Source organism: Cetorhinus maximus, chromosome 1 (assembly GCF_964194155.1).
Source record: "Cetorhinus maximus chromosome 1, sCetMax3.hap1.1, whole genome shotgun sequence".
In the NCBI taxonomy this organism is placed as follows: Eukaryota; Metazoa; Chordata; class Chondrichthyes; order Lamniformes; family Cetorhinidae; genus Cetorhinus; species Cetorhinus maximus.
This window is the reverse complement of record NC_135879.1, coordinates 62,234,382-62,259,370: the sequence shown is the minus strand read 5'-3', so window position 1 is coordinate 62,259,370 and position 24,989 is coordinate 62,234,382. Positions and strand designations below refer to the sequence as shown.

The following is a 24,989-nucleotide window of genomic DNA, read 5'->3' as shown; positions in this document are numbered from 1 at the left end:
TTTGTGTGCACTAGAGAAAAAATAATGTATAAAACAGAGCAATTGTAATCAAATCTCTGGTTTCTAAACCCAAGGTAATATTACCAAGCTCAGATTACTGCCTTCTATCACTTGTTACTTATGTCAAACATGATTGTGTTTCACTAAATTTGTTTGTCATTATGTTGTAAGTTTTAATTTTTTTTATTATTATAGATTCATAAAAACCACATCACAGGAGACTGTTTTAGCCCATCACACCACAGTTGGTGCTAGCTCTTCAATGGGAGTTATTTACTGTCACCTTGTTTTACAGCCTTTCATAGTTGCATTCTTTAATTTTTGCAAATACTTATCCAGTTTTACTTTAAATAATCAAGCCTCTATCTCACCAGCCATATGTGGCAAAGTATTCTAAGTTTAAATGATGCTTGTTGAGATAAATAAATGTAAGCAATTAAGTATTGGGAAGAAGAAGCCCTTGTTTTCACTCCCTCCCACAACTCTGTTCCTGAGTCACTCATTCTGTTCCCCTCCCTGGGTACTGTCTGAGGCTGAATCATGTTGGTTTTAGCCATCTCATTTGATCCTGAGCTGAACTTCGAGTCCCGTGTTTTCTCCATCACCAAGGCTGCATATCTCGTGTGTGCAATATTGCCCACCTCCCCAATCCCTCAGTCCATCAGCTGCTGAAACCTTCAGCCATAGCTTTGTTATCCCCAGACTCAACTACTCCAGCGGTCTCATGGCTGGCCCCTCATTTTCTACCCTTTGTAAGCTTCAGCTCATCCAAAACTCTGCTGCCAGTATCCTAACTCACCAAGTTCCATTCACATATCACCCATGCTTGTAGGCATACACTGGCTATTGGTCCAGCAATGCCTTAAGTTTTAAATTCCATAGCCTCTCCCCTCCCTGTCTCTGTAACCTCCTCCAGCCCTACCACCCTCCAGATCTCTATGCTGCTCCAATTCTGACCTCTTACACATCTCTTATTTCCATCGCTCAACCTTCAGCTGCCTGGGTCCCAGGCAGCCCAAGTTCTTTAATTCGCTCCCTAAACTTTTGCCTTCCTCCCCATTTTAGACATTTTTTAAAACCTAACTCTTTGACCAAGCTTTGATCTCTGTCCTAATATCTGTGTGTGTTTTGTCCTCATTATTTTCTGTCTGTAACACCTGTCTATCTGCATCTCTGCTCTTTTTTTTTGAAAGATGTATTAACATTTCGCTTGTCATCTATCTGTCCACTCTACAAATCTAGGCCTGTCCTCATACTGCATTCTGACTCAGTTTTCCATGTCCAATATTATGTCCAAATTCTGCAGTTATTTATATTGGATTGCACAGAACCACTTGTCAATTTACTCACTTAGAATAATTGCACATAATTATGTAACTAATAGTTTAAGGTAATCTGGAGATCACGGCACATATCCCAGAAGCACATCAATGCCCACAGCCAAAGTAATTTATGCTATATCCTGTCATTTTTGCAAGAAGCCTAGTCTGTGGCACATTGTCAAATACTTGCTGGAAATGCACATTTAGAACATCTGTTGCATTCCCCTTAATAATACAGATTATGATTGCTTCTAAAATTCAATTCAGTTAATCATTTGTCAGCCAACAATTTAAAAATAACTTGTATAATTATCCAGTTTAGTGCAGATTGAAGTTTGTATGGGTAAATACAGGTAATTATTTGAATGATCTGTGGTCCCTGACCTGAATGGAACATGGACTTGTCATGCAAGGAAAGATATGGCCCAGGATGTAGGATTAAATAGCTATCCTATAGTTTTTTTTATTTGCTCTTGGGTGAGGGTGGTGGGGGATGTTAGTTTTTTTTTTAATGCTTTCATGGGATGTGGTCATCGCTAGTTAGGCTAGCATTTATTGCCCATCTCCAATTGCGCTTAAGAAGGTGGCGGTGAACTGCCTTCTTGAACCGTTGCAGTCCATGTGGTGTAGGTACATCCATAGTGCTGTTAGGGATGGAATTCCAGGATTTTGACCCAGTGACAGTGAAGGAACAGTAATATATTTCCAAGTCAGGTTGGTGAGTAGCTTGGAGGGAAACCTGCAGGTGGTGGTGTTCCCATGTGTCTGCTGCCCTTGCCTTTCTAGGTGGTAGTAGTCGTGGGTTGGAAGGTGCTGTCTAAGGAGCCTTAGTGAGCTCCTGCAGTGCATCTCATAGATGGTACACACTGCCACTGTGCATCGGTGATGGAGGGAGTGAATGTTTGTGGATGGGGTGCCAGTCAAACAGACTGCTTTGCCCTGGATGATATCAAGCTTCTTGAGTGTTGTTGGAGCTGCACTCAAACAGGCAAATGGAGAGTATTCCATCACACTCCTGACCTGTGCCTTGTAGATAGTGGACAGGCCTTGGGGAGTCGGGAGGTAAGTTACTTGCCGCAGGATTCCTAGCCTCTGACCTGCTCTTGCAGCCACAGTATTTATATGGCTAGTCCAGCTCAGTTCCTGATCAATGGTAACCCTGAGGATGTTGATAGAGGGGGATTCAGCAATGGTAATGCCATTGAATGTCAAGGGGCGATGGTTGGACTCTTTCTTGTTGGAGATGGTCATTGCCTGGCGCTTGTATAGCACAAATGTTATTTGCCACTTGTCAGCCCAAGCCTGGGTACTGTTCAGCTCTTGCTGCATTTGGACATGGACTGCTTCAGTATCATTTCTTCAGGAAATCTAATAGGTTGGATGGAGACCAAATTTTTTTTAATTCATTCAAGGAATGTGGGCTTTGCTGGCTGGGCCAATATTTATTGCCCATCCCTATTTACCCTTGAGAAGGTGGTGGTGAGCTGCCTGCTTGAACCGCTGCAGCCCATGTGGTGTAGGTGCACCCATAGTGCTGCTAGAAAGGGAGTTCCAGGATTTTCACCCAGCGATAGTGAAGGAACGGCGATATATTTCCAAGTCAGGATGGTGAGTGACTTGGAGGAGAACTTCCAGGTGGTGGTGTTCCCATCTATCTGCTGGCCTTGTCCTTCTAGATGGTAGTGGTCGTGGATTTGGAAGGTGCTGTCGAAGGAGCCTTAGTGTATTCCTGCACTGCATCTTCTAGATGATACACACAGCTGCTACTGTGCGTCGGTGGTGGAGGGAGTGAATGTTTGTGGATGTGCCAATCAAGTGGGCTGCTTTGTCCTGGATGGTGTCAAGCTTCTTGAGTGTTGTGGGAACATTTCACATATTCTGTGGAAAGAAAGCCATGATGAACAGTATGATCTGTTTGTTATGCTACACTCTTGAATCTGAAGTAGTAATCCTTCCAGTAATTTAGCACAGATTGTGTGCCCATGCTTTGGGATGTCAACACTTTGACAATCTGTTCTTGTCTCAATTAGTGGGCCAGTAGTAGTAACTATTTTATCACACCTGACAGCTTTTCAACCAATCATTATGTCATTATTGTTGGTGTTCATGAGATATTTGCATCACAGTAGTTATATAGTGTGTTAAATTAAAGATATTGCAGCCAAATTTGTTCGATGCACCATCCTGGATCAACTGTAGTAGCTGAATTGCAGGTTACCAAATTCCTAACTCAAAATATTTTGCCTTCATAACTTAAATAAAATTTGGAGAGGCTCTGATACAGCTATTATTAACATTTCACATTGAGTGTGTAAATGGGGTTTGTTTATTGACATAATAGTGAAATCAGACTGGCTAAATTAACAAGAATTGATACCACTTTCATTATCAGATGTCAGCATATAGGCATCTGTTTTGTATCCTAAGGGGTAGCAGTCAATTATGTGGATGATAATAGATTTCAATCTAAATTTCCTGCTGTTATTTATATTGGATTGCACAGATCCACTTGCAGATTTACTCACTAAGAATAATAGCCTATAATTATATAACCCATAATTTAAGCAGTAGTGGGAACTGCCAATTGCATTTTTGTAGTTGTGTTGTACATGCTGTGCCAGAAATCAAAGAAGGCTTTGAGCTATGTCCTTATAAAATAAGGATGCATAACTAGAGAAGTCATCCTTCAGAATTGAAAAAGTGATCAGACAAAACACAGCAGTCTCTATAGCATAGTCTGGAGTAATTACGTCTAATGAGCCATCTAGTTTGATTGAAGTGACACACCCGCAGGGGTGGGGGTTACTGAACAGTGACTTGTTAAGCCACTGAATCAGTTTGGATTTGTCTATCCAATCATTATTGCACTTCTTTAAAGTACATGTCTCCTCTCTTTAGTTCTGCATTTTATATAGATATTTTGTTGAAAATTGGAGAATGATTTATTTCTTGGGAAACAAATGTGTATGTCTGATTTCATATTGTAATTCTACTTAACCAAATGTAGTTAAGTCAGCTGTCTGAAACAAGTTTGCAAACCCACACAGAATAGTGGGCAATTGTAAAGCATTTCTGAATTAAGGGTTACACTATATCTAAATAATTTTATGTACTTTACATTTGAAAACTGAGCCTAAATCCTAATTTATTATTCTGGTGATATTCCCCCTCCCAATTTTTTTGTACTAAGAAACCTTTTTTATTTTTTTCTGATTTAAAATGTATTAATGTTTTCTATAAGTTAAAATGTTCATTACAATGGTGAATTAAACACGGCACAAAATTGAATAATAACATGATAAAGTTACCACTTCCCTCCACACCTGATGGAGCACATAGGTACTTTTGAACAGCGACTATATTTCCATTTTGCTGTAGCTTTATAAATAAAAGGTTATGTCTGTTGTTATGTCATATTTGAAACAATTCATTGGTCAAAGGGAACCACATGACCACTAAACATGCTCACTAAGGAGTAATTAGACACAAAAATGAGTAATTGTTAACTGTCATCTTTTGCTGCAGCTTGGTGTCCTGTCTGCTCTGCTCCCAGCTCTGGCTTCCTGCATCTTCCCATTCAACATTGATTTCAGGCTCAGGCCTGCTGTTTATTTCGAGGTCTGTCTTTCACTTCATGGATCTGCTACAAAAAATAAAGCAAGGATACTGTTTTTAAAGATCAGGATTCAAGCTTAAAGAAATAAGAAAGCAATTGAAAGAAGTGATACAAAGCAAAAATAAAGAGTACATTTTTAATTACCATTGTTTGAAAGGCCAGTGACATTTAAATAGTTTCTAAATGCCTTCAGCATCAGATCTTCTAACCTTCACAATTCATATTTTTCCTATAACTTTACCAAAACTAACGATCTTCTGATTTATAATGATGATTTATAATGCAGCAACCCAGAATTTGCTGAAAAACTGATGCACGTTGTTTTATTGTCCAAGTTAGCCAGAAACTTATGGCAAAGAGATGAATTCCAAATCACCACAAGCTGCTGGATGATTTGCACCATTCTGCTGTTAGCTTTGCAAAAATGGCATCTCACACTTAACATTCCTGTGCTTTTCTTGAATTTGCATTCCAATTGCCCATAAAACTATTCACAAAGCTAAATCAAGTAATTAACCACGTAAGCACCCTTTTAATGACAATTATTACTATTTAATACCAGTCAATCTCAGGTGATGAACAATTATAAATGTGGAGTCACATTTCCTTCAGGTTGTGAATTATTGTTGGCAATTTTTAAAAAGTCAATTTTGTTTTAAATGCTTACTTTTCCTTCTCTTTTGTCTCCCTTAATCCAAAATTTATTTCCTCTTTATTTCTCATTCTGGACCTGGTTTGACATTGAATTCACCCACCTTTATTTCACCTCCCTTCTCAGTCCTTTATCCATTCATTTCTCAATCCTTAATGTCATTAGTTAGGAAATACACTGTCCCATTGTTTATGAGGGTCTCTGAGCCATTATCTTCTCACATTTTCAGCACCTTTGTGGCAAAAATATTTTGGGCTGAAGGGTGCAAGAATAAATCTAACTAACAGTGCATGGTGTGAGATGCCCTGCTGCACAAATTTTGGGTGAATGTGTTTTACAGGAGTATTTACAACTGTTATGATCCCAGCTGGTGTTACTGCTGGACAAGTCAGATCTCAGGTTGGAACCTGGCTTGATAGATCTTAACTTTTAGTTTTTGTTCAGAAACATGGAGGGCGGTTACTGAACAGAGTCACAGGAGTCTGCCGATGAAATTTTAACAACAGAATAAAACAGTTATTAAATAAGAAAAGATGAACCGTATCACACTACTCCTTCGCCTCAACTGTTCCTTTGCAGATATATACAAATTTGTAAAGATAACAGAAGTTACAAACTTTATCTTATACTCTAATGCTCACAGTAAGCATACAGTCCACACAAACTAATAGGTGAACTGCAGTTGGACACCACACTTCAAAACCAAGTTTCTATGGATCAATGCCTCCCCCCATCCCTCCAGATGCTCATCGCACCATGAGCCAGCCAGTCTCACTGAAACTTTCTTTCTCATGAGGGTTTCCAATCTCCACACTCGAAGAACTTGCTTTGGGATTCTCTCCCAAACGATGCTTCCACTTGGATCCACAAAGATCCACCTCCAAGGTTTCGAACTCTGCTTCCAATGGTCTGTAATAGGGTGTAAGGTAGAATTGATTAAATAACAAAAAGAATGATTGTGCAAGGCAAAATGGAATGATTATGGGACTAAAGAAACAAAAGATGGATCTTTTTCTTTTGTACAGCAGATGCTGGAATGGTTCTCTTATTGTGATCTGAAATTATTGAACACAATGGGGAGCTGGGAAGGATGTAAAGTACCTCATCGATAGATGAGGTGCTTTTCCATGAGCTTCTTTTAAATAGTGTAAGAGACCGAGGACAGAGAAGTGGGAGTGGCAAGTGAGCATTAGAATAGGGTCATACTTGCAGACTGAAAGATGTTCAGCAAAGCAATCACCATTCTATGCTTGGTTTTCCCCAGTATAGAAGAAGTAGTGAATACAGTGTACTAAATTGATTAGAAAAAAACAAGTAAATTGCTATTTCACCTGGATCCTGGATATTGGGAAGGGGGGTGAAGTAAAACAGGTTTTGCATCTCCTCTGGTTGTGTGGAAAAGGGGTGTGGGTGGATACTGTTTTGATGTCACTAGAGGCTACCTGTAAAGTGCCCAATTGGAGCAGCTTCCATTTCTTAAAAGCATGAATTCTCTTGGCTTTCTGTTTAGGAGGACAGTGATTCAGCTGTGGTACTCTATGCAACAGGTATGAGGGTATAGATTATTGGAAATAAAACTTCACTATTTTGCATGACTGTAGCTAACTTACTCATTATATGTCAAGATTAAATGATAAGCAAGAGTTGTAGATTACTTTCCTTTTCATCCTTTGGTAGGGTTTTCCTAAATCTTTGAATGGCATTCAGTCTTCAGCCTCTGACCTCTTAACAGTCCTCTGTACCTCTGACTAGGAGTTGTGACTTAGTGTATTTTTACATAAAATAGTTACTGCACTTGAATTTTTTAAACGCCCGTTTATGCTTTATCCAATCGTGTGATTTGTTTTAATTATTTTAGACCTTGTTACATTGTGAAGAGTGTTAAAAGAAAGAAAATGTTGGAAACATTTAGCAGGCTGGGCAGCATCTGTGGCAAGAGAAACAGAGTTAACATTTGGAGCCGATGCCCTTTCATCAAAATCGGAAAATGTTAGATTTAACAGTTTATAAGCAAGTGCAGAGCCAGGGAATAAAGAGAACAGGGAAGCATAAAAAGGTGGAGGGCAGGAGTGATTAAACGACGTGTGATTAAATAGTTGATGGTGCAAGGCAAAAGGGACTGGTAATGGAAAACATAAAGAAACAAAAGAACAGTCCAGATAGGGTGTAAATGGTAACAGCAGAACCATCAGAGAGCATGTTTACTCTTCTGGGGAAGAACATAACAAGAGGCCGTCACTATAAGATACTCACCAAGAAATCCAATAGGGAATTAAAAGAAACTTCTTTATCCAAAAACTGGTGAGAATATGTAACTCACTACCACAGGGAGAGGTTAAAGTGAATAATATTTAAGGGGAAACTGGACAAGCTTATGAGGGGAAAGGGAATAGATGATTACCGTGGTGAGATTTAGGTGAGAAAAGTTGGGAGGAGGCTCAAGTGGAACATAAACACTGGCATGAACTAGTTGGGCCAAACGGCCTGTTTCGATGCCGTATATCCTATGTAACCCTATGTAATCATTATCAGCACCTGCTGTCTGAAAAAAATAGGAGTAGTCATTACGATCTAAAGTGTTGAACTCAAAAGTTCAGGTTCAAAGGCTGAAAGTGCCTAATCAAAAATTAAGGTGCTGTTCCTCGAGCTTGTGTTGAGCTTCATTGGAACAGTGTATGCAGGAGACTGAGGCCAGAGTGGATGCAGAATTAAGTGGAAAGTGACCAGAAGCTCAGAGTCACACTTAGAAACTGTGCAGAGGTGTTTAGCAAAAAGATCATCAAATCTGCATTTGGTCTCTTCAATATAGAGGAAGAGGAAACCGCATCATGAGCAACGAATACAGTGTAATAAGTTGGAAGAAGTTCAAGTAAATCGCTATTTCACCTAGAGGAGGTGAAATGGTAAGTGCTGCATCTGCACTTGCATGGGAAGATACTGGGGAAAGGGGTTGGGGTGATTGAGCTCTTCAAAGGAGCCCCTGTCAAAAACTTCAATGAACAACAAACTGAAAATGGTATCAGCTGGGAATAAAGAAGATTATCTGACTCTATGTATGAAAATATGAAAGAAATTTAGGAATAATGGTCCTTCTCCTTTCATCTCTTCCCCAACCCACCCCCATCACAAACTACCCCTATTTTGTTTAAATACTTAAATAGTGAAAATGCTTAAAATTAGCAATGCAAATATTGTAACCAGCTAACATCGGTCATCACTCCAACATTTGAAAACTCACAATTTGGCTGTTTTTAACACTATGATGTATACATCATTACATAACCAGAGTTCTTGTATCAGTTATAATTATAATTGCAGAGGATTCACAACCCAAAAGAGAATAAGGGGCAAAAAACAAATTACTCCATAATGGACCACTCTCCAACAATATTGAATAGGCATTTTACTTTACCTTAATGTCTCTGCATTACATGATTTTTCTTATCACAAAGAAATAATTCACAAATAGATTACATGGTCTTGCAAAAATGAAATCAAGTGCATATAGCATTCATTTTAAACACTTTAATCAGTCAACAGAATTCCTTGACATTTGTCATCTTACTACGAGAGTGGGTATGATCACTCATGTTTTTGTTCTTCATTTCAGTATCTCAAGAACAGTGAAGTACTACTTTGTATAGAAACTCTAAAATTACTTATAAAGCACAATTTTGCTGAAAGACTTGAGTTTTAATGCTTGTATGATTTGAGTTTGTTACTCCTAAGCATTAAAACTATTGTCTATAATGACGTTATATAAGAATAACAGTATAGATGCATCATATTTTTGAAGGTATTTTTCCTCTTTCCCTGCTTTAAGACCTTCCCCCAATATAACATGCCACAGCTGGACAGGACATCTATTCTTGAGCCTTTGTTGCTGTATAACTGGTCACTCGGAGATGCGTAAGAGTGGCTCAGGATCACCTAATGGGGAACAACATGAACGTTCTTGTGAAAAATTGTCAAGAAGAACTTGGATCTGAGCATTTAATGGTGCAGTAGAATCAAGCTCCAACAAGCTCTTCTGCCTCAGTATTGCTATTAAGTTAAATTGTGATTTTCATCCTCAATGAAATCAAAATCTCTTCTGTTTTGTGGCTGTTAAGTTTACACATTGTGTAGGGAGAAAGATAAAAATTGGAAATTGCTTTTGTCTACTTAAAATTACCAATTGTCCAAGGATTAACATTTCAATGAAATTACAGGATGAATTGAACCAAGCTCTTAGTGTAATCTTTCACTTTAGGATGTTGGATACTAATATTTGTAGACTATCTGCAGGAAGAATTACTGACCTCCTTATTAAATTATTTATTATGTACAAGTTCATGTTTTATTTAAATAAAGGATTTTAAATAATTTCAACATTAGGAGAAAAAACCAAAAAGTGATTTTCTGTAAAAATGACTCAGACTTAGCATTTTCATAGTCAACATTTAGTAGCCATCAGTACCTGAATTAGCTTTGCCATCTCATTTACAGCATAAAGTTCCTTTTGAAATGGATTTAGTATGGATTCTGCTGCAAACAGACTGTTGCCTAAGCCCTCGAAAGCAGTAACGTTCCATTACAATCTGGCCCCCTTTTGATTGCATCGTGGTATGTTTCTATTACCCATTATATAGATTTGACTATGGTTTGGGACTGGAGGTTTTTCTTTGATCTTCACAGTTGTCTCCAAATAACAGAAAATAGTGAGCTTGAAGTAACAGGGAGACAACTGCATGCTAATGCAGTAGCATTTGTATTGTTGGTCATGCCTATTGATTGGGTCTTAAAAGTAATAAAAACATATATGCTGCAAACTTCTGGCCACTACCTGTAGGGATCAATACAAGAGTTGCTAGTGGTGCTTGTTGCAAATCTTGAGAGCAGTTGCCAAATGATGCTTCTTATTAAACTTTTGATGAAATTTGACCTTGCATGATACAAGATTTATGGATCCGTGTCTTGCATCATGACTAGGCTAAGCTTTGCGTATGACGCAGTTAATTCTGACTGCACACAGCTATTTATTTGTCTTTTCCTTTTTTTTTCAATTTGACAGCCATTTGAACTACTTTTCTGCATTAGCTGAGATTCCTAATTAGTAAAGGAAAAATTTCACTGTAGTGGTCTTTTAGCTGAATAACATAGATGATACTAATTGGAGCATAATAAGTACTATAGCTTTTGTTTAGTACCTTCTTTGAGCTTTTCTCTTAATAAGCCACTTCTCCTTTCTGGTTACTTAGAATTTTATAGCTCAGGTTAATGTTGACTGCAAAGGTCATTTTTCTAGAAGAAGTTACCTGTTTAATGAAACAATTTGTTACAAGTTGGAGATCTGGTGGGTTCAGCTGAGTCTTTTAATCTTTGAATCCCTGTGGATTTTCTTTCAAGAATACCTTCCTTATTCTTGTCTCTAAGGCTACAGTCCTATTGACTGAATAGAGTCTGTTTTATACCCCACCCCGACTCCAATCCAATTAAAGCCTTAATAATACAAGGATTAGAACACGTTTACTTATTAGCAATTGTGGAACTCCAGGGGAATGCACATCTTGAACCATGGTGAATGTGAACGAAAGCAGAGAAAAATAAGATAATGATACACAATGGGACAATTTATAAATTAATTTCTGCAGCAACTATTTAAGAAGTAGGAGTGCTTAATATGAGTGAATTTCATCGGCCTCCAAAGTAGTATTATGCATAGATCACAAGGTTAAGGCCAGGGAAGATAACCCAATTTGCGTATGTCTCACAAATTTCACGGTCATCATCTCTTTACTTATGTTACCTTTATCCCTCTTTTATTCTGATTTATCCATAATTGACCAATGTTGCCCACAGCTCAGAAGGTTAAAACTGTTTGAATGTGAAGTTAAAAATGCATACACTGATCTCACGGAAAACCCTCCCACTAAACGTGAGCAGTGTATGTGGGAAATGATTTTTTTAATCAGCCTTTGTCCAATTAAAAAGGTTTGCTTAGTTGAGGTAACCTGACAGTTTTGACTACTTTGTGGTCCCGTATTAAGATTTTAATCAAACATAGAAATGAAGATCAGTCTAGTTTGTAAGTCAAGTGTTAGTCATTGCTTTAAGCAAGTTGCTACTTTATTGTTGGTTAGGGGGTCTCAAGAATCTTTTGTTTTTTTTATAAGAATTTAGTATACTGAGCTTAATTTTAATGACTCAGTGCATTAATGGCTTGGCTTCTGTTCCAATTAACTCCAAACTCACTGAGGCACTAAAAATCAAGTATTTTGTGAAACCTTCTGACCAGACTATATATAGGCAGTGTAAGATATCAAAGTGACTAACATCTAGGAATATAATAGAAGACAGTGGGTTTATCTTTCAAATGTACATATTTGAGATGTGCCTGTCTGTGTACACTGCATTTATTTAACTTGATAAAACTTCTTCAATCTCTCCTGACCATCAAACCTAATAATTTTCTTTTCCATTAAGCCTATATTTTTGTGTTATTAATTATTTTGGTTAATATTTATTTCTCTTTTTGCCTAATTATTTTACAAACCTTGCACTCACGTTTCAAATTGTTTTCCTAATTGCATCACACCAAGAAATAAATTATACCAACTACATTCTGAGATTTAGCCTTTGTGACAGTTTTTCAATTATCCTACTCTACATCCTCAAAATAACGTTTATTTTTTTAAAAATCACATAATTTGCAAACTTACCATCGCCTTGACTGTTATAACTTCCCTTTTTCTCTTTCACAAGTAGCGCAGCATACTCTGTCAGGCTTCTGAACATCCTGAACTTGTAAGTGCATCGTTTTGTGTCTCCATTTCCACATTTAATGACCCTTGTCCAGCAGCTGATTCCCCCATTTGGAATCCTACTGTAAAAGTCCTAATGTAAACACCAAAATGTTGAAAATTGTGACATCGATTCCCAATAGCCGTGCTGTAGCACTCCTTCGTGTTCTGTCTGGTCATTTTCCAGTAGCTTATTCATTGGAATTGGGAGAAAAGTGAAGGATATAAAACAAAGAGGCTAAAGGAGGTTAAGAGAGGCCAAAGAAACAGGAATCACAGAGAGGAAAACAGAAGCAAATGAGTAGCTGGAAAACACAAATGGGCAGGAGACAAAAACAGAATTAGACGAAGAGATCAGTGTAAGTAGTGGAGGGTGGAATTAAGGCGAACATCCAATACCCTCCTCAATTACTTTTGGTACCTGTGCACTAGCTTTTACTGATGTGGGCATGTGGACACCTATATCCCTTTTGCTCGATCAGAGTTTCTAGTCTCTTGCCAATGAGAAGTATTTGAATTTGTCTTTCTCAGATCCAAACTGCTTCACAGTTCCTCATAATTGAACTTCCATCTGCCATACTTTTACCCACTCTATCTGTCTCGGTTCTTTTGTAACTTCCCTGTTCCTAGCTACACAACTTAGTATCATCTAAAAACTCGGATATACAACTCCCTATTCCTTCATCCAGGTCATTTAAATATATGGTGAAAAGCTGAAGTTCTAATACTGATCGCAGCACTCAACTGTCAAATCCTGCCTGTCAAGGAACCCTCCCTTTATCCCTACTCTGTCTCCTACCTCCTAACCAATTACTATGCCACAAGGTTACCTCTAATTCCATATATGTTCAATTTTCATAACAATCTCTTATGTGGAACCTCATCAAGTGCCTCTGGAAAGCCATGTAGTCAACATCAGGAGGCACTCTTATCTACCATGCTTGTCCCTTTTACAAAAAAATCATCGAGTTTAGTCAGATGTGAATTCCTTGTCCAAGCTTTACTTGTTCAAGAAAAACTGCAGTTTCAGACTATTATTTTATGCATGCATTTGCATATATACAATAACAACTTGCATTTCTGTAACACCTTTAACGTAACATACGTTCTAAGGCACTTCTTGAGCATTATTAATCAAAAACTTTCCTAATAAAATTAAGATACAATGTTCCGCCAGTTCTTCCTTAATTGATGCAGACAGGTAACTGCCTATTCAAGTTGTATCACATGCCACTAGTATTGTATTGAGAGGTTTAGTGTAAATGAATTAAATCATCTAGCAGTGGTCTCATGATGGCAGATTGAACATTCAAAGGTTGTTTTTGGTGAAATAGTTATTATTTATCTAGAATAAGACTTGTGTCGACATGCACTTTTTGAGCGTACCGCTTGACCACCTGTTGTCCTCATTTGGTACTTGTTCTGCCAAAATTATCTTTGCCTGCTGCACTAAGGCATCTGGGTGGTTATGTGTCAATTGTCTGATGTTTCCCATCCAATTCTGGCTCCAACTTGATCCTTATACTTGGAAGGTGTCAGCTGTGGCTCAGTTCATAGCACCCTCACCTTTGAATCAGAAGGTTGTGGGTTCATGTCCCACTCCCGGAAAAAAAAAAGTCAAGAACTGTGAATGTACTCGAAAGAGTTGATCCTTATACTTAATTAGGAGAAGTCAATGGTCTTATATAAAAACAGAAAATGCGGTAAGTACTCAGCAGGTCAGGCAGCATCTGTGCCCAGAGAAACAGAGTTAGAGGCCAGAATTTTCCCATCGGCGATTTGGGGGCAGGGCCCGCTCGCCGACGGGAAAATGACGCGGGATGAACCCCCGACGTCATCCCGGTCCATTTAAATTTTTAGGAAGGTGGGTGGACAGTGAAATCAGCTGTTCGCCCGCCGACCTGTCAATGGCCAATTGAGGCCATTGACAGGATCATTAAGTTCATTGAAAGACCTGCCTGTCCAACCTTAAGGCTGGCGGGCAGGCCAGGAGCCCCAGCAGGCTTCTGAAAAAAGATAAAACCTCATCCACTGGCGGGATGAGGTTTCATCCCAGTTTTTAAAAAGTTTATTTCACTCATATTTATTAACATGTCCCATCTTGTGTGACAGTATCACATGAGGGGGACATGTCAATAATGTTTCTCTTTCTCTATTTTTAAAGTTTTTTAAACATTCAGCGCTCTCCCTGAGACAGCACTTACTCTCAGGGAGCAGTGCGCTCTTTCGCGTGCATGCACGAAAGAGCGCACTTGGACAGATGGTGAATCTGTCTGCTTCCTGTCGGGCAGGCCGCTGGGCGGGCCTTAATTGGCCCACCCATGTAAAATGGCAGCTGGCCCCGTTTCAGCAGCGGAGTTCGGCTGCCCGACCGCCGCCGAGCCAGTGGGGCCCGCCCGCCCATCAAGGTCAAAATTCTGGCCAGAGTTTTAGATTGGTGAATTGATTCACCATAGATTGGTCATCGACCTGAAATGCTAACTGTTTCTCTCCCCACAAATGCTATCTGACCAGCTGAGTATTTCCAGCATTATCTGTTTCCATTTTAGATTTTCTGGATCTGCAGTTTTTTGCTATTGTCAAAGATGTTGCATGTTTTTTTTTTGATCCCCACACCACATAAGAAGAAGCCTGTAAAAAATAAAATCCAATAAAAGCGAAGCACCACTTTAACAATGGTGGATGCCTTTAGCCCATTGTTGCAAAGCCAACAGCCATGGCTTTCACTTGGTTCCTCTTAAGCACCATAACCTTTATCCCATTACCCGGCAGCAGTCCAGTAATAGTAAATAGCACTTTATTTCCCGCCCCCCAGAAAAAGCAATTTTGTATCATGCCCTGAAAAATGTTGGCTGGAGCTCCTTGTTAGTTAATCCTGGTCTTGTCATCGCCTCATGCCATGAGACACCCCTTTGTGAACCAATGTACCTCTCTTGGGTGGTAGTTCCAGCTCAGTCTTGCTCTTCACTCCTTGTGCTGAATTTTCCCACGGGCTTCAGGATCCTGATGCCGGGACCGATTTAAGGACAGTGGGTGGGCTCCCGATACTACCAGCTCAATTAGAGGGCTAGCAGCTCTGAAACTTTGGCAGTCCCACTGGGAGAAGTAGGCATTGCTGAGCCAGGTAGGAGATCGGTGGGCAGCTCACCTTGAACGTGCCTTCGGAGGGTTAAGTTTTTAAATTAATAATCCTGAGCAGGCAACGCCTGCCCCCTCTGCCCCCACCGATTAGAGGGAAACCCTTCCAAGTGGCTGTCTTTCCTTCCTGTCTTCCTGTGGCCCCTCAGGTCATGGGGACTTCAGCTCCAGTGGATCACAATCCCCTGAACCACCACAGGGAGGCTGTCTCCATGGAGTGGCAGCCTCCACATGCACCAAGTGGGCCCTCTGAATTGCCTGTAATTGGGGCATTAAATATGTTAATTTGCTACCTGCTTCCATTCAGCAGCCAATCAGTCACATAATTGTTATGGTGTAGAAGGAGGCCATTGGGCCCATCATGTCTGCACCGGCTCTCTGAGCATTTTAACTTAGTACCAGTCTGCTGCCTTTTGCCCGTAACCCTGCACATTGTTTCTATTTAGATAATCACCCAGTGCCCTGTTGCCTCCCTGCTTGCCACTGGGAAACCTTCCTGGCAACAGGAATGCATTGGGGTGCCAACCTGATGCAGCAACCCAATATTTTCCCTGCCCTGCACCGCCACCCAGGGCTGGGAGAACTCTGTCCTGTTTCTTCACTCAGACCATCCCAAAAGCTTAAGGGATAAGGGCACCCAGTGTAACACTGAGTTGTGCAAACAGAAGTTAGTGGGTCCAATTTTCAGTCTTTGTTGACTCAGCGACAGGGAGCAAAGGGTAATGGTCAGTGGGTGGTTTTGTGCCTGGAAGACTGTTTCCAGTAGGGTTCTGCAGGGTCCTTGCTTTTTGTGGCATATTTAATTGATAACTTAAACATAGCGGGCATGAAACCTGCAGATGATTGGCCATGAGGTTGATGGTGAGTGTGGTGTACCATTACCATGTGCTCAATAGGATAAATTCAGAACAGATCTTATGAGGCACTGTGGCCATCAGCGACAAGAGAATTATGTTTCACCATAATCTGCAACCTCATGGCCAGGCATATCCTCCAACTATTCCGATCAAGCTAGGGAACCAACCCTGGTTCAATGAAGAGTGTCGGAGAGTATGCCAGGAGTAGCACCAGGCTATAACACAGGGCTACGTGCATGTCAAAAAGTGGAAGCAGCATTTGATAGGCAGATCAAAGCTCTGCAGTCCAGCCACATCCAGTCATGAATGGTGGTCGACAAACCAGACTAGGAAGCTACATAAACATGCCCATCCTGAATGATGATGGAGTCCAGTACATAAGTAAAAAAGACAGAGCTGAAGCACTTGTCACTATCTTAAGCCAGAAGTGCCGAGTGGATGATCCATCTCGTTATCCTCCTCAAGGTCCCCACCATCAAAGATAGTAATCTTCAGCCAATTCAATTCACTCGCTATAATATTGAGAAATAGGAAGGCACTGGATACAGCAAAGGCTGAGCCCTGACAACATCCCAGTAATAGTACTGAAAACTTGTACTCCAGAACTAGCTATGCCCCTAGCCAAGCAGTTCCAGTGCAACGGCCACACTGGACACCACCCGGCAATATGGAAATTTTCTTAGATGTCCTGTCCAGGAAAAAACCAGGACACATCCAACCTGGCCATTTGCCATCCTATCAGTCTCCTGTCAATCAGCAGCAACGTGATCGAGGTGTCATTGGTTGTGTTAATAATTGGCACTTTTACTCTGCAATAATCCCATAGATATTCAGTTTGGGTTCTATTAGGGCCATTCAGTTCCAAACTTCATACAACCCTGGTCCAAACGGGAACAAAAGAGCTGAATTCGAGGTGAGGTGAGAATGACTGCTCTTGACATCAAAACAGCATTTGACCAAGTGTGACATCAAGGAGCCCTTGCAAAATTGGAGTCAGTGTGAATCGGGGACAACTCTTCGCTGGTTGGAATCATACCTAGCACAAAGGAAGATGGCTGTGCTTGTTGACTTTTGAATGCCAATCATCTCAGCCCAAGTATCGCTACAGGAGTTCATCAGGGTAGTGCCCTCAGCCCAGCCATCCTCAACTGCTTCATCAATCACCTACCCTCCATCATAAGGTCGGAAGTGGGGATGTTCGCTGATGATTGCACAGTGTTCAGTAAAATTCCTCCTTCACAGATACTGAAGCATTCAACAAGACCTGGACAACACTCAGGATTGGGCTGATATGTGGCACGCATATTACTTGTCCCTTAAGTGCCAGAGAATAACAAGTGTGAATCTAACCTTGACATTCAATTGTGTTACCATTGCTGAATTCCCCCACCATTAACATCTTGGGGGTTACTACTGAATCGAAATTGAACTGGACCAGCCATATAAATACTGTGGCTACAAGAGCAGATCGAAGGCTGGGAATTCTGTGGCGCGTTAACTCACCTCCTGGCTCTCCAAAGCCTGTCCACCATTCCACAAGGCACAAGTCAGGAGTGTGATGGGTTATTCTTCACTTGCCAGGATGAGTGCAGCACCAACAACACTCAAGCTCAACACCATCCAGGACAAAACAGGCTATTAGATTGGCACACCATCCACCATTGGAAACATTCACTCTCTCCACCATTGACGCACAGTGACAGCAGTGACGATTCACTGCAGAAGCTCACCAGACTTCCTTTGACAGCACCTTCCAAAACTGTGAAATTTTTGTCCTCAAAGGACAAGGGTAGCAGGTGCATGGGAACACCACCACCTGCAGGCTCTCCTCCATGTCACTCACCATTCTGACTTAGAACTACCAGTATATCTCTATTCCTTCACTGTCGCTGAGTCAAAATCTAGAACATCCTTCTTAACAGCACCATGGGTAAGCCTAAACCACATGGACTGCAGCGGTTCACCATCACCTTCTCAAGGGAAGGGCAATAAATGCTGGCCTTATCAGTGATGCTCACATCCCATGAACCAATTATAAACAAAACTGTAGACTGGAGGAAGATATCAATGTAGTCAGATGGCAGAAAAATGGCAGGTGGAATTCAATCCAGAGAAATGGGAAGTAATATACTTGGGGAGAACAGGCAAAGCAGGGAATGCACTATAACTGGTAGGATATTGAGAAGTGTAGCTGAACAGAAGGATCGCGAAGTACATGCCTACAGATCCCTGAAGGTATCAGAGCAGATAGATAAAATGGTTAAGAAGGCATACAGGATACCTTGCTTTATAAGCCAAGACATAGAATATAAGAGCAGGGAGGTTATGCTAGAACTGTATAAACCACTGGTTAGGCCACGGCTGGAACATTGCATACAATTATGGTCACCATATTACAGGAAGGATGTGATCACACTAGAGAGGGTACAGAGAAAATTTATGAGGATGTTGCTGGGAATGGAGAATTTTAACTGTGAGGAAAGGTTGGATAGGTTGGGGTTGTTTTCTTTGGAACCGAGGAGGATGAAGGGAGAGTTGCTTGAAATGTCTAAAATTATGAGAGCTGTGGATAGAGTGGTTAGAAAGGTTAACCTATTTTCATTAGGAGAGCAGTTAATAATCCGTGGGCACAAATTTAAGGAAATGGTAGATGGATTGGAGGGGAATTGAGAATTCTTGTCTGGATTGTGGGGATCTGGAACTCAGTGCTTGAAAGTATGGTAGAGGCAGAAACCTTCATCACATTTAAAAAGTACTTGGATATGAACTTGAAGCGCCATAATCTTCAGGGCTATGGCTGAAGAGCTGGAAAGTAGATCTCTCATTTTTTGGTGGCAGAGATATATTGAGCTGAAAGCTTCCTTTTGTGCTGTAAACTTCTATGATTCTACGAAATCCTAGCTGGGCATGAATTAGCTTCAGCACCCTTGGTCAAGGAATGGAAAAATAATCAACCAGGGCTTCCACTACTGAGCAGTTAGAAAGTGCATGTGCTCGTAGGTGTCAGGTAAGATAAGAATTGTGCTCAGCCATCCCCCATTGTCCAGTTGCCTTTCGATGCTCTGTCTAGGTTCACAAATGAAGGTTTACAACAAGATGGTCAACAAAGAAGGGGTCAGTCAGGAAAAGTCTGTGCATTCATTAGAAGAGGGGTGAAAATTACTAGTCAAATAAGCAAAGTTAATTATATTACTTGACTTCTTTTACATACTACAATAAAAACAGAAAATGCTGGAAATACTCAGCAGGTCTGGCAACACCTTTGGAGAGGGAAAGAATGAACATTTCAGGCCTGTGACCTTTCATCAAAACAGTTCTGATGAAAGGTCACAGACCTGAAATGTTAACTCTGTTTCTCTCTCCACAAATGCTGCCAGACCTGAGTATTTCTAGCATTTTCTGTTTTTATTTCGGATTTGCAGGATTTTGCTTTTGTCCTTTTATATCCCATTGCCTTTTATTATGCACCAACCTACCTACTGTCCTAGGTGTAATACATTCTCCATTTTATATTCTGTGCAGGTGCGTGTGCACACGCATATAAACATATAAAATATACCCAAATATATACTAGCAAACAAATATAGGGGAATTTAGCCATTGATGATCTTCACAGACATTTGAAATAAAATCTCAAGTTTGTTCTGTCACACTAAAATGATCTGTCACTTATCTTATACTTGGAGTTTATGAATCTATTTTACAGTTGAATAGTCATTTAGTCCCTGATACACATTATGACTTAATTATGTTTTTATTTTGCTTGGCATAGCAACCTACTGATGTTTTTTCCTGAGAACACAACTGTATCCCTGTTTCTAAGCCATTGCACAGAAAACATGGGTGGAAAACCATTTTATAGTGAATTAATTGGATGAAGGAGACATGCAAAGTGTATTGTGGAATTTGTGTCATGGTTTCATCAACTGCATTTTGGCAGCACTGGAGCAGAGCCCATGCCACAGTGGTACGTGCTTTCATTAAAAGCCAGGTTTGTGTGAATGCTCATTAATTTGATGAACTCATTTGCTGATGGGAAATGACATGTCTGATTGTAAAGAAATGCATATGGAGTGCAGAGAGGCCAGTCAGTAGCACTAGATAAAGATGCAGTTATTTCAGCACCAAACCAATGATCTGTAACAGTGGAGTTCTTTGCTTTATAAAAATGTAGCATAATGAGTGAAAGACTGTTGCATCTAATGAAGCAGTATGCACCAATACTGTTTAACCTTCTGACCAATTACCTGATCAGTGCTCTGTGGATGGCAAGTTGCAAAAACCTTTTGCCTTGTGCATTTTATTTCTAGCACTAGCAAAGTCTCTTGAGGTTTCACAGTATGTATTGATGCTTTTTTGTAGTGCAGCTCAAAAGGGCACTGAACTGTTCAAAATGCAAATATTCAACAGTCAGAGAGGCTTTACTAAATCCCCAACACTCTTGTTATATTTGCAATCTCTTGACCAGTCTGAACCATTCAGATCTGTTTTCTGTTACAGTTTACAGAATAACATAACCGTACATTCAGATCTACTTTCCTTATTTACTGAATAAACAAAGGTTGTTTATTTCATCCTGATTGAATAGGAAAATATTGAGAGAAGTGTTTAAAATATAAATTGATTTGCGATTGAAAGTACTGGATAATACTTTAAAATGAAGCTCGAAAACCATCTCTATGTTTACCAAGTCATGCTTTATTAATAATGGGAAAATTTTCTATTTTCCAACGCATGAAATTTTTGTGAATGGACACTATTTTCTCCTATTTGCTGATCATTTAACATGAGACATGAATTCATAAAGGGCACACAGTTCATTCTACATTGCTACTTGTTTCGTGCTGCTGGAGTTTTGGTGAGATGACAAGATTGTTGTATTGTAACAAACTGATGAACCCAAGCTTGTGTTTGGTTATCAACATATATGATGGTACTTGGATGATTTTAATAAGAAACCTTGAAAATGCTGACTTCAAATGTCACCACTGATAATCTTCATCTTTATGAAACAAATAGTTTTTTTTGGTTTTGGGCTAATGTGCCTTTGACAAAAGAGAAAATTAGGTGATTGAAGCTCAATTTGTAACATGTTATTAACCATTTCCACATGAATAGATCAGTAAAAGGATAATGGATGAGGGTTTTATTATTACCTTTCTGGTAAAATGAAGTGGTATAAAAGATAAGGTGATGAGATTAATGAACATAAGGAAGAGGTGCAATCAATCAAAATCCAACAGGGAGGTGAGATGACAGTATTTTAGATTTAGGGAGATTCTTGTGAGGTAGCTCTGAAGGGTCCCACATACTTATCTAAACTTCATTTGTATACGCCACAGTACCTTGTCTGATGAACCTTATCAGCTTCGTTCGCTCATAGAAATGCAAATAAAGTGTAGCTCTTGTTGCAGTCACATCTTGAGGCTATTTTTCTCTAAGCATGATTTCAAATGGAAGCAGAGAGCAAAAGGGGAAGTCCCAGCTAGTGGCATTCTAAATTATTTACAGGCAAGGGGCTCTGAGGTGCATCCGTCCAGCACAAATATTACATTACAAAATAAGAATTTCAGACTGTCATAAATCTGTCTGATGTGGCAGAATTGAATAAAATAGTTTTGGTTGTCCTAGAGACATCAATTTGCCAGTCAGTGCTTCATGTATCAAAGGGTGTTCTTAAGGGAACCCATGAAAATATCAATATCGTGGTTAATATAAATGAAATTAATTTTTAAAGCTGGGCTAAAGGTTGACACCTGAAAAATTGCATTACTTTGCAGAAGAGAAATTTCTGTCTTAGAGTGAAATTTGAGGTCAAAGGGGCAAGTAATTTTCACAATCTTCAATGAAACCAGTGAAATATGAACTTCATTGTCACTGAGCCTCTAAGCGATAAGATAAAATGACTTGATATATCATTTGTTGCTGGTTTATCATCTCCACCAGTAATTGAAAGAGAAAACACAAGATTTTTAAAAAATGATTGAGCAATGAGGAAATGGGTCACATTGCTTTTAATTTTTTTTAAAAATTCTGACATTGAACTGCCTGGAACAATGAGAGTAAATTGAAATAATTACTCTGATAAATTGAGTTTGTAGCCTAATTATAAATTTGCTGTGAATATTTAGCCCTTAAGCTGTGCCCAGGGAGGAATCTACTCATTTTTCCACAATTCTGTTTTATAACTCTCAATGCCAAAGATATTTTAGTACCATACTTTAAATGAAAGCTGAAATGCAAGATAATTTGGAAAATGTCAGAAATATTACACACTAATTTTCTCTACATTGACCCACTTACTGTTTTTGTTATGTGCTGTGTATCCAGTAATTGATCATTGATACCATTAAAAATTCCTTGCACTTAATTTAAATGAAATGGCAAGCTAATTTCACAAGAGTCATAGCTATTGTTCATGAGTCGTTCTAGAGTAATTTATTTAGAAAGAGGGAGCTAAATAGACCAAATAGGATTGGACATGCTCAGAGAATGCTGGTCCTGCTTACAGGCAGCTCCCTGTTGTAGTTGATAGAGCACTAAAGAGAATTAAAGAGAAGTCACAAAACACAACTTTGAGTTAAATAGTTTATTACTTGACATATCATTGTTGCATTACTTATATGGAGATTTACTGCAAACCATTTACAAAAAAAAAATCAATCACTTTGGAAGTGCTGTTGAGTAGATATCTTTCAGTTATACTTGTCCTTTCTTTGATTTTTTTCATGCAATCTATTAGCAGGGTCCAATACGAAACAATTTGGCCAATGGGCACTTTTTTCCCTTTTAGTCTACAAGAAGAAACCCATATTTGCTATTCACCTGATTCCATGCCATCTGTCTCAGATATTGTTTCAGCATGCTGTTTTAACAAAAGAAGGAAACAAATACTGAAATCACAAACTGCTCTTTTGAGTTCATAGGGGTTGGAGTTGGGGGCGGGATAGGAAGTACATTGAATTAAACATCTCACAAAGCTGGATTTGAAGGTAGTATGCAAACCAATGAACTTTATTTACTGCTACACTTCTTGTATTCTTGGTAGTATGCACAGTGCATCTTGATGCAACTGTTTCAGTTGAATAAAACAGGATGCAAGCATTCAGTCATCTCAACAAGCTAATTGTAGATAAAAAGCATAGAATCACTCACTCAAATGTTTAAAATAAGTTCCACCTTTTTCTTTGCTGCACCTTTCAAATGTATCTTGTGCATGCCATTGCACAGCAAAGGCAGTGATGCAGTTTCTATGGCAACTGGTTCAGTTGAGGCAGAGGCCGTCATCTGGGGTACTGTCAATGAGAGAGTGCCAGAGACCTAAAAGTCCCAAAGATGGGCTGTTTGCACCTAATCCAGTTTTAATTGAACTCCAGAGACTTTGATGTGAAGCTGCAGATCAGGCAGATACTATTCCAGGGAGGAATCAGACTTGCTTAGCCAGGCCTCAGCTGTTCCTCACTACTGTCACCTTGTTTTAATGAGTACTTTAAGAAACTCTTATCATGAGCCTTCTTCGCCTGTTAGTCCTATTTGAATATTTTTGATTAATGCTCTCTTCTACACAGTGGCAGAAAAGTGGCCCAATCCGGTTGTCCCTTAACACCTTCATAATTAGGCTTTAAAATAAAAGGCAAAACTGGAGCAACAAAGACACAAAGTGGTTTCAGGCTAAGGATAGGATTAGTTTGAATTGTGCAGGCAGACTAAGCATCTGTGTGTGTCAACTGAGATGACAGGCATTGTAACGAGTTACTCTGACAACCACTAATTCCATGGAGAGATTATGCCGAGTTCATTTGCAGTTTTTTGTTTAGGTTTAGCTGACAAAATGATACTTAACCTTTTACATAGGCAGCGTATTGCTTTGAACGTTTCTGTATATGGGATTAAAAGGTTTTTGATCAGTATAAAGACCCATTGCCATTCATTTCTCCAAAAGTGATTTAATGAAAATTCATTTTAGAAAATGTATTCTAGAAACTGCATTTATTCTTTTTGATAAAGGAAGAAGTTGTTTCTAAAAGCTAACGCGTTGAAATATGAGGTATTAAACTAATGTTTCTTTGAGAAATAAATAATTAAGCTTTATTATGGTAATCCATATGCATCATTGTGAGTCATTCCACTAACAGTTTAGCTAGAAACCTATCTGCCCTGCATATTCAGCTTACTGTGTTTCGTTTGTGCTTGTCTTTTTATTTTACATCAGCTGCATCAGTAAACTATAAGTATTAGCTGCTTAAGAACAGTGCATATGCTAGTAAATTTGGTGTAAATGTACCACTGAGAACTCAAAGTATTTCTATTTTAAGGTGTGTGTGTATGTACGCATCCATGCATTTGGTCACCTTAATTTTAACTTTAGTATGACATCATTCAGGTACAGCATATGTTACAAATGATGTATCACCAGTAATATGTATTTTTGTATCAGGGTGCTTTTTTGCGCACGTGGTTTGTGTGTCAACATACTGAGTTGTTTAATAAATAATAATGCAACATATGAGAGCAATTTTGTGAACAAACATAAATGAAGAATATGAGAAAATCACATCCTTCAACAATTTGTTTCTGTGACCTCACATTTGGAAGATACTGTACAATCCATTTCAACACTTC

The 24,989-nt window shown here is 39.3% G+C and overlaps 1 protein-coding gene across 1 annotated transcript in view; it reads left to right on the top strand.

The window, feature by feature from the left end:
- The window catches only part of lrba (LPS-responsive vesicle trafficking, beach and anchor containing), a 913,498-nt gene that overhangs the window by 596,661 nt on the left and 291,848 nt on the right, over nt 1-24,989 (top strand). The gene's annotated exons all lie outside the window — the stretch shown is intronic.